The following is an 11,326-nucleotide window of genomic DNA, read 5'->3' as shown; positions in this document are numbered from 1 at the left end:
GATGTCATAAGGCACGATAAATTAGAGGTGCCGATTCACTATTGCCTGACTGATACGCTACATAATGCCTGTAAATATGTTTAGAGACTTCAATAGCATCCTTCTTGAACGGTGATGGTAAATTTTCTTCCTCGGGGCATTGCTTGCGCTGAGCATAGAGAATTTTCCAAAAAGGAATCATACGACGAGGATGGGATTCGAACCCATGCGTGCAGAGCACAATAGATTAGCAGTCCATCGCCTTAACCACTCGGCCACCCCATCAACAAAAGTACCTTTACCGAACCCACATTTGGAAAACAGTCGTGATGATTCTTAGGCTTCATTTTCTTTCCACATGCAACAGCGCCGTACATCAGACATTGGCTCAGCAGGTCTTGTTTTACATCCAACGTGATGACCCATGCTAATGGCATAAATACTAAACATTCAGTCCTCTCTGCTTCTCATTTATGTTGGCATTTCCCTAGCATTCCCTAAATCTGTCAATTCTGCCTTCTATCTAACTTTTAAAGTAAAACAGGCCACAATTCATGCAAGGCAAATGCATGGATTACATACCTATGGACAAGTTATCCATGTCTTTTCCAAAAAGGATCGTCCCAAGCCGATTTCATTTAGAATTGTCACGATGCACAATGACAGAGAACTGCATGCTGCTGCCAAGTATGTGATGGGACTCGACTTCCTTGCTGTTCTATAGTGGTAGCACCTGAAACTACATGCTGCATAGGATCTGTTCACACTTAATTTGCCATCTCTGTGACAAATAGCAAAACTTAGAACCACTCCTCAAAATCATCCTACATTTAAAAATTCTTCTCCTGGATCATCCTTGCCATCTTTCTGGTTTTCCACAGTTTTGCTCATGGGCGCTGTGGCTTAGTTGGTTAAAGTGCCTGTCTAGTAAACAGGAGATCCTGAGTTCAACTCTCAGCAGTGCCTTGTTCTCTTATTCTGCTCAATAATCAGCTTTTTTTTCCAAAAGGGAGATGTTCACTAGCCAATGACATTTAAGATGCTCGTCCCACATCCCTAGAATACTCCACCCGAGTGGCAAAGAGTCAGCTCTGGTTTAGGTTTAACAAGTAGATGGTTGCAACGTTTTGCAAAATGTAGGATGGCATAAGGCACAATAAATTAGAGGTGCCGATTCACTATTGCCTGACTGATACGCTACATAATGCCTGTAAATATGTTTAGAGACTTCAATAGCATCCTTCTTGAACAGTGATGGTAAATTTTCTTCCTCGGGGCATTGCTTGCGCTGAGAAGAGAGAATTTTCCAAAAAGGAATCATACGACGAGGATGGGATTCAAACCCATGCATGCAGAGCTCAATGGATTAGCAGTCCATCGCCTTAACCACTCAGCCACCCCGTCAACAAAAGTGCCTTTACCGAACCCACATTTGGAAAACAGTCGTGATGATTCTTAGGCTTCATTTTCTTTCCACATGCAACAGCGCCGTACATCAGACATTGGCTCAGCAGGTCTTGTTTTACATCCAACGTGATGACCCATGCTAATGGCATACATACTAAACATTCAGTCCTCTCTGCTTCTCATTTATGTTGGCATTTCCCTAGCATTCCCTAAATCTGTCAATTCTGCCTTCTATCTAACTTTTAAAGTAAAACAGGCCACAATTCATGCAAGGCAAATGCATGGATTACATACCTATGGACAAGTTATCCATGTCTTTTCCAAAAAGGATCGTCCCAAGCCGATTTCATTTAGAATTGTCACGATGCAAAATGACAGAGAACTGCATGCTGCTGCCAAGTATGTGATGGGACTCGACTTCCTTGCTGTTCTATAGTGGTAGCCACCTGAAACTACATGCTGCATAGGATCTGTTCACATTTAATTTGCCATCTCTGTGACAAATAGCAAAACTTAGAACCACTCCTCAAAATCATCCTACATTTAAAAATTCTTCTCCTGGATCATCCTTGCCATCTTTCTGGTTTTCCACAGTTTTGCTCATGGGCGCTGTGGCTTAGTTGGTTAAAGCGCCTGTCTAGTAAACAGTAGATCCTGAGTTCAACTCTCAGCAGTGCCTTGTTCTCTTATTCTGCTCAATAATCAGCTTTTTTTTCCAAAAGGGAGATGTTCACTAGCCAATGACATTAAAGATGCTCGTCCCACATCCCTAGAATACTCCACCCGAGTGGCAAAGAGTCAGCTCTGGTTTAGGTTTAACAAGTAGATGGTTGCAACGTTTTGCAAAATGTAGGATGGCATAAGGCACGATAAATTAGAGGTGCCGATTCACTATTGCCTGACTGATACGCTACATAATGCCTGTAAATATGTTTAGAGACTTCAATAGCATCCTTCTTGAACGGCGATGGTAAATTTTCTTCCTCGGGGCATTGCTTGCGCTGAGCATAGAGAATTTTCCAAAAAGGAATCATACGACGAGGATGGGATTCGAACCCATGCGTGCAGAGCACAATGGATTAGCAGTCCATCGCCTTAACCACTCGGCCACCCCGTCAACAAAAGTACCTTTACTGAACCCACATTTGGAAAACAGTCGTGATGATTCTTAGGCTTCATTTTCTTTCCACATGCAACAGCGCCGTACATCAGACATTGGCTCAGCAGGTCTTGTTTTACATCCAACGTGATGACCCATGCTAATGGCATACATACTAAACATTCAGTCCTCTCTGCTTCTCATTTATGTTGGCATTTCCCTAGCATTCCCTAAATCTGTCAATTCTGCCTTCTATCTAACTTTTAAAGTAAAACAGGCCACAATTCATGCAAGGCAAATGCATGGATTACATACCTATGGACAAGTTATCCATGTCTTTTCCAAAAAGGATCGTCCCAAGCCGATTTCATTTAGAATTGTCACGATGCAAAATGACAGAGAACTGCATGCTGCTGCCAAGTATGTGATGGGACTCGACTTCCTTGCTGTTCTATAGTGGTAGCCACCTGAAACTACATGCTGCATAGGATCTGTTCACACTTAATTTGCCATCTCTGTGACAAATAGCAAAACTTAGAACCACTCCTCAAAATCATCCTACATTTAAAAATTCTTCTCCTGGATCATCCTTGCCATCTTTATGGTTTTCCACAGTTTTGCTCATGGGCGCTGTGGCTTAGTTGGTTAAAGCGCCTGTCTAGTAAACAGGAGATCCTGAGTTCAACTCTCAGCAGTGCCTTGTTCTCTTATTCTGCTCAATAATCAGCTTTATTTCCAAAAGGGAGATGTTCACTAGCCAATGACATTAAAGATGCTCGTCCCACATCCCTAGAATACTCCACCCGAGTGGCAAAGAGTCAGCTCTGGTTTAGGTTTAACAAGTAGATGGTTGCAACGTTTTGCAAAATGTAGGATGGCATAAGGCACGATAAATTAGAGGTGCCGATTCACTATTGCCTGACTGATACGCTACATAATGCCTGTAAATATGTTTAGAGACTTCAATAGCATCCTTCTTGAACGGTGATGGTAAATTTTCTTCCTCGGGGCATTGCTTGCGCTGAGCATAGAGAATTTTCCAAAAAGGAATCATACGACGAGGATGGGATTCGAACGCATGCATGCAGAGCACAATGGATTAGCAGTCCATCGCCTTAACCACTCGGCCACCCCGTCAACAAAAGTGCCTTTACCGAACCCACATTTGGAAAACAGTCGTGATGATTCTTAGGCTTCATTTTCTTTCCACATGCAACAGCGCCGTACATCAGACATTGGCTCAGCAGGTCTTGTTTTACATCCAACGTGATGACCCATGCTAATGGCATACATACTAAACATTCAGTCCTCTCTGCTTCTCATTTATGTTGGCATTTCCCTAGCATTCCCTAAATCTGTCAATTCTGCCTTCTATCTAACTTTTAAAGTAAAACAGGCCACAATTCATGCAAGGCAAATGCATGGATTACATACCTATGGACAAGTTATCCATGTCTTTTCCAAAAAGGATCGTCCCAAGCCGATTTCATTTAGAATTGTCACGATGCAAAATGACAGAGAACTGCATGCTGCTGCCAAGTATGTGATGGGACTCGACTTCCTTGCTGTTCTATAGTGGTAGCCACCTGAAACTACATGCTGCATAGGATCTGTTCACACTTAATTTGCCATCTCTGTGACAAATAGCAAAACTTAGAACCACTCCTCAAAATCATCCTACATTTAAAAATTCTTCTCCTGGATCATCCTTGCCATCTTTCTGGTTTTCCACAGTTTTGCTCATGGGCGCTGTGGCTTAGTTGGTTAAAGCGCCTGTCTAGTAAACAGGAGATCCTGAGTTCAACTCTCAGCAGTGCCTTGTTCTCTTATTCTGCTCAATAAGCAGTTTTTTTTTCCAAAAGGGAGATGTTCACTAGCCAATGACATTAAAGATGCTCGTCCCACATCCCTAGAATACTCCACCCGAGTGGCAAAGAGTCAGCTCTGGTTTAGTTTTAACAAGTAGATGGTTGCAACGTTTTGCAAAATGTAGGATGGCATAAGGCACGATAAATTAGAGGTGCCGATTCACTATTGCCTGACTGATACGCTACATAATGCCTGTAAATATGTTTAGAGACTTCAATAGCATCCTTCTTGAACGGTGATGGTAAATTTTCTTCCTCGGGGCATTGCTTGCGCTGAGCATAGAGAATTTTCCAAAAAGGAATCATACGACGAGGATGGGATTCGAACCCATGCGTGCAGAGCACAATGGATTAGCAGTCCATCGCCTTAACCACTCGGCCACCCCGTCAACAAAAGTACCTTTACTGAACCCACATTTGGAAAACAGTCGTGATGATTCTTAGGCTTCATTTTCTTTCCACATGCAACAGCGCCGTACATCAGACATTGGCTCAGCAGGTCTTGTTTTACATCCAACGTGATGACCCATGCTAATGGCATACATACTAAACATTCAGTCCTCTCTGCTTCTCATTTATGTTGGCATTTCCCTAGCATTCCCTAAATCTGTCAATTCTGCCTTCTATCTAACTTTTAAAGTAAAACAGGCCACAATTCATGCAAGGCAAATGCATGGATTACATACCTATGGACAAGTTATCCATGTCTTTTCCAAAAAGGATCGTCCCAAGCCGATTTCATTTAGAATTGTCACGATGCAAAATGACAGAGAACTGCATGCTGCTGCCAAGTATGTGATGGGACTCGACTTCCTTGCTGTTCTATAGTGGTAGCCACCTGAAACTACATGCTGCATAGGATCTGTTCACACTTAATTTGCCATCTCTGTGACAAATAGCAAAACTTAGAACCACTCCTCAAAATCATCCTACATTTAAAAATTCTTCTCCTGGATCATCCTTGCCATCTTTATGGTTTTCCACAGTTTTGCTCATGGGCGCTGTGGCTTAGTTGGTTAAAGCGCCTGTCTAGTAAACAGGAGATCCTGAGTTCAACTCTCAGCAGTGCCTTGTTCTCTTATTCTGCTCAATAATCAGCTTTATTTCCAAAAGGGAGATGTTCACTAGCCAATGACATTAAAGATGCTCGTCCCACATCCCTAGAATACTCCACCCGAGTGGCAAAGAGTCAGCTCTGGTTTAGGTTTAACAAGTAGATGGTTGCAACGTTTTGCAAAATGTAGGATGGCATAAGGCACGATAAATTAGAGGTGCCGATTCACTATTGCCTGACTGATACGCTACATAATGCCTGTAAATATGTTTAGAGACTTCAATAGCATCCTTCTTGAACGGTGATGGTAAATTTTCTTCCTCGGGGCATTGCTTGCGCTGAGCATAGAGAATTTTCCAAAAAGGAATCATACGACGAGGATGGGATTCGAACGCATGCATGCAGAGCACAATGGATTAGCAGTCCATCGCCTTAACCACTCGGCCACCCCGTCAACAAAAGTGCCTTTACCGAACCCACATTTGGAAAACAGTCGTGATGATTCTTAGGCTTCATTTTCTTTCCACATGCAACAGCGCCGTACATCAGACATTGGCTCAGCAGGTCTTGTTTTACATCCAACGTGATGACCCATGCTAATGGCATACATACTAAACATTCAGTCCTCTCTGCTTCTCATTTATGTTGGCATTTCCCTAGCATTCCCTAAATCTGTCAATTCTGCCTTCTATCTAACTTTTAAAGTAAAACAGGCCACAATTCATGCAAGGCAAATGCATGGATTACATACCTATGGACAAGTTATCCATGTCTTTTCCAAAAAGGATCGTCCCAAGCCGATTTCATTTAGAATTGTCACGATGCAAAATGACAGAGAACTGCATGCTGCTGCCAAGTATGTGATGGGACTCGACTTCCTTGCTGTTCTATAGTGGTAGCCACCTGAAACTACATGCTGCATAGGATCTGTTCACACTTAATTTGCCATCTCTGTGACAAATAGCAAAACTTAGAACCACTCCTCAAAATCATCCTACATTTAAAAATTCTTCTCCTGGATCATCCTTGCCATCTTTCTGGTTTTCCACAGTTTTGCTCATGGGCGCTGTGGCTTAGTTGGTTAAAGCGCCTGTCTAGTAAACAGGAGATCCTGAGTTCAACTCTCAGCAGTGCCTTGTTCTCTTATTCTGCTCAATAAGCAGTTTTTTTTTCCAAAAGGGAGATGTTCACTAGCCAATGACATTAAAGATGCTCGTCCCACATCCCTAGAATACTCCACCCGAGTGGCAAAGAGTCAGCTCTGGTTTAGTTTTAACAAGTAGATGGTTGCAACGTTTTGCAAAATGTAGGATGGCATAAGGCACGATAAATTAGAGGTGCCGATTCACTATTGCCTGACTGATACGCTACATAATGCCTGTAAATATGTTTAGAGACTTCAATAGCATCCTTCTTGAACGGTGATGGTAAATTTTCTTCCTCGGGGCATTGCTTGCGCTGAGCATAGAGAATTTTCCAAAAAGGAATCATACGACGAGGATGGGATTCGAACCCTTGCATGCAGAGCACAATGGATTAGCAGTCCATCGCCTTAACCACTCGGCCACCCCATCAACAAAAGTACCTTTACCGAACCCACATTTGGAAAACAGTCGTGATGATTCTTAGGCTTCATTTTCTTTCCACATGCAACAGCGCCGTACATCAGACATTGGCTCAGCAGGTCTTGTTTTACATCCAACGTGATGACCCATGCTAATGGCATACATACTAAACATTCAGTCCTCTCTGCTTCTCATTTATGTTGGCATTTCCCTAGCATTCCCTAAATCTGTCAATTCTGCCTTCTATCTAACTTTTAAAGTAAAATAGGCCACAATTCATGCAAGGCAAATGCATGGATTACATACCTATGGACAAGTTATCCATGTCTTTTCCAAAAAGGATCGTCCCAAGCCGATTTCATTTAGAATTGTCACGATGCAAAATGACAGAGAACTGCATGCTGCTGCCAAGTATGTGATGGGACTCGACTTCCTTGCTGTTCTATAGTGGTAGCCACCTGAAACTACATGCTGCATAGGATCTGTTCACACTTAATTTGCCATCTCTGTGACAAATAGCAAAACTTAGAACCACTCCTCAAAATCATCCTACATTTAAAAATTCTTCTCCTGGACCATCCTTGCCATCTTTCTGGTTTTCCACAGTTTTGCTCATGGGAGCTGTGGCTTAGTTGGTTAAAGCACCTGTCTAGTATACAGGAGATCCTGAGTTCAACTCTCAGCAGTTCCTTGCTCTCTTATTCTGCTCAATAATCAGCTGTTTTTTCCAAAAGGGAGATGTTCATTAGCCAATGACATTAAAGATGCTCGTCCCACATCCCTAGAATACTCCACCCGAGTGGCAAAGAGTCAGCTCTGGTTTAGTTTTAACAAGTAGATGGTTGCAACGTTTTGCAAAATGTAGGATGTCATAAGGCACGATAAATTAGAGGTGCCGATTCACTATTGCCTGACTGATACGCTACATAATGCCTGTAAATATGTTTAGAGACTTCAATAGCATCCTTCTTGAACGGTGATGGTAAATTTTCTTCCTCGGGGCATTGCTTGCGCTGAGCATAGAGAATTTTCCAAAAAGGAATCATACGACGAGGATGGGATTCGAACCCATGCGTGCAGAGCACAATAGATTAGCAGTCCATCGCCTTAACCACTCGGCCACCCCATCAACAAAAGTACCTTTACCGAACCCACATTTGGAAAACAGTCGTGATGATTCTTAGGCTTCATTTTCTTTCCACATGCAACAGCGCCGTACATCAGACATTGGCTCAGCAGGTCTTGTTTTACATCCAACGTGATGACCCATGCTAATGGCATAAATACTAAACATTCAGTCCTCTCTGCTTCTCATTTATGTTGGCATTTCCCTAGCATTCCCTAAATCTGTCAATTCTGCCTTCTATCTAACTTTTAAAGTAAAACAGGCCACAATTCATGCAAGGCAAATGCATGGATTACATACCTATGGACAAGTTATCCATGTCTTTTCCAAAAAGGATCGTCCCAAGCCGATTTCATTTAGAATTGTCACGATGCACAATGACAGAGAACTGCATGCTGCTGCCAAGTATGTGATGGGACTCGACTTCCTTGCTGTTCTATAGTGGTAGCACCTGAAACTACATGCTGCATAGGATCTGTTCACACTTAATTTGCCATCTCTGTGACAAATAGCAAAACTTAGAACCACTCCTCAAAATCATCCTACATTTAAAAATTCTTCTCCTGGATCATCCTTGCCATCTTTCTGGTTTTCCACAGTTTTGCTCATGGGCGCTGTGGCTTAGTTGGTTAAAGTGCCTGTCTAGTAAACAGGAGATCCTGAGTTCAACTCTCAGCAGTGCCTTGTTCTCTTATTCTGCTCAATAATCAGCTTTTTTTTCCAAAAGGGAGATGTTCACTAGCCAATGACATTTAAGATGCTCGTCCCACATCCCTAGAATACTCCACCCGAGTGGCAAAGAGTCAGCTCTGGTTTAGGTTTAACAAGTAGATGGTTGCAACGTTTTGCAAAATGTAGGATGGCATAAGGCACAATAAATTAGAGGTGCCGATTCACTATTGCCTGACTGATACGCTACATAATGCCTGTAAATATGTTTAGAGACTTCAATAGCATCCTTCTTGAACAGTGATGGTAAATTTTCTTCCTCGGGGCATTGCTTGCGCTGAGAAGAGAGAATTTTCCAAAAAGGAATCATACGACGAGGATGGGATTCAAACCCATGCATGCAGAGCTCAATGGATTAGCAGTCCATCGCCTTAACCACTCAGCCACCCCGTCAACAAAAGTGCCTTTACCGAACCCACATTTGGAAAACAGTCGTGATGATTCTTAGGCTTCATTTTCTTTCCACATGCAACAGCGCCGTACATCAGACATTGGCTCAGCAGGTCTTGTTTTACATCCAACGTGATGACCCATGCTAATGGCATACATACTAAACATTCAGTCCTCTCTGCTTCTCATTTATGTTGGCATTTCCCTAGCATTCCCTAAATCTGTCAATTCTGCCTTCTATCTAACTTTTAAAGTAAAACAGGCCACAATTCATGCAAGGCAAATGCATGGATTACATACCTATGGACAAGTTATCCATGTCTTTTCCAAAAAGGATCGTCCCAAGCCGATTTCATTTAGAATTGTCACGATGCAAAATGACAGAGAACTGCATGCTGCTGCCAAGTATGTGATGGGACTCGACTTCCTTGCTGTTCTATAGTGGTAGCCACCTGAAACTACATGCTGCATAGGATCTGTTCACATTTAATTTGCCATCTCTGTGACAAATAGCAAAACTTAGAACCACTCCTCAAAATCATCCTACATTTAAAAATTCTTCTCCTGGATCATCCTTGCCATCTTTCTGGTTTTCCACAGTTTTGCTCATGGGTGCTGTGGCTTAGTTGGTTAAAGCGCCTGTCTAGTAAACAGTAGATCCTGAGTTCAACTCTCAGCAGTGCCTTGTTCTCTTATTCTGCTCAATAATCAGCTTTTTTTTCCAAAAGGGAGATGTTCACTAGCCAATGACATTAAAGATGCTCGTCCCACATCCCTAGAATACTCCACCCGAGTGGCAAAGAGTCAGCTCTGGTTTAGGTTTAACAAGTAGATGGTTGCAACGTTTTGCAAAATGTAGGATGGCATAAGGCACGATAAATTAGAGGTGCCGATTCACTATTGCCTGACTGATACGCTACATAATGCCTGTAAATATGTTTAGAGACTTCAATAGCATCCTTCTTGAACGGCGATGGTAAATTTTCTTCCTCGGGGCATTGCTTGCGCTGAGCATAGAGAATTTTCCAAAAAGGAATCATACGACGAGGATGGGATTCGAACCCATGCGTGCAGAGCACAATGGATTAGCAGTCCATCGCCTTAACCACTCGGCCACCCCGTCAACAAAAGTACCTTTACTGAACCCACATTTGGAAAACAGTCGTGATGATTCTTAGGCTTCATTTTCTTTCCACATGCAACAGCGCCGTACATCAGACATTGGCTCAGCAGGTCTTGTTTTACATCCAACGTGATGACCCATGCTAATGGCATACATACTAAACATTCAGTCCTCTCTGCTTCTCATTTATGTTGGCATTTCCCTAGCATTCCCTAAATCTGTCAATTCTGCCTTCTATCTAACTTTTAAAGTAAAACAGGCCACAATTCATGCAAGGCAAATGCATGGATTACATACCTATGGACAAGTTATCCATGTCTTTTCCAAAAAGGATCGTCCCAAGCCGATTTCATTTAGAATTGTCACGATGCAAAATGACAGAGAACTGCATGCTGCTGCCAAGTATGTGATGGGACTCGACTTCCTTGCTGTTCTATAGTGGTAGCCACCTGAAACTACATGCTGCATAGGATCTGTTCACACTTAATTTGCCATCTCTGTGACAAATAGCAAAACTTAGAACCACTCCTCAAAATCATCCTACATTTAAAAATTCTTCTCCTGGATCATCCTTGCCATCTTTATGGTTTTCCACAGTTTTGCTCATGGGCGCTGTGGCTTAGTTGGTTAAAGCGCCTGTCTAGTAAACAGGAGATCCTGAGTTCAACTCTCAGCAGTGCCTTGTTCTCTTATTCTGCTCAATAATCAGCTTTATTTCCAAAAGGGAGATGTTCACTAGCCAATGACATTAAAGATGCTCGTCCCACATCCCTAGAATACTCCACCCGAGTGGCAAAGAGTCAGCTCTGGTTTAGGTTTAACAAGTAGATGGTTGCAACGTTTTGCAAAATGTAGGATGGCATAAGGCACGATAAATTAGAGGTGCCGATTCACTATTGCCTGACTGATACGCTACATAATGCCTGTAAATATGTTTAGAGACTTCAATAGCATCCTTCTTGAACGGTGATGGTAAATTTTCTTCC

The 11,326-nt window shown here is 42.5% G+C and overlaps 3 non-coding genes across 3 annotated transcripts; all 3 read right to left on the bottom strand.

Moving 5' to 3' along the window:
• Positions 1-2,421: 2,421 nt before the first annotated feature.
• Positions 2,422-2,503, bottom strand: TRNAS-GCU (transfer RNA serine (anticodon GCU)). Its single transcript has one exon. It is a non-coding gene; the product is annotated as a tRNA-Ser (tRNA).
• A 2,157-nt stretch (positions 2,504-4,660) lies between these two features.
• On the bottom strand, positions 4,661-4,742 carry TRNAS-GCU (transfer RNA serine (anticodon GCU)). Its single transcript has one exon. It is a non-coding gene; the product is annotated as a tRNA-Ser (tRNA).
• A 5,516-nt stretch (positions 4,743-10,258) lies between these two features.
• TRNAS-GCU (transfer RNA serine (anticodon GCU)) lies at positions 10,259-10,340 on the bottom strand. The gene has a single exon. It is a non-coding gene; the product is annotated as a tRNA-Ser (tRNA).
• Between the last annotated feature and the right edge of the window lie 986 nt (positions 10,341-11,326).

The sequence above is a fragment of the Eleutherodactylus coqui genome, chromosome 11, assembly GCF_035609145.1.
Source record: "Eleutherodactylus coqui strain aEleCoq1 chromosome 11, aEleCoq1.hap1, whole genome shotgun sequence".
In the NCBI taxonomy this organism is placed as follows: Eukaryota; Metazoa; Chordata; class Amphibia; order Anura; family Eleutherodactylidae; genus Eleutherodactylus; species Eleutherodactylus coqui.
The sequence above is the reverse complement of the archived record's forward strand: the minus strand, read 5'-3'. Positions and strand labels throughout refer to the sequence as shown.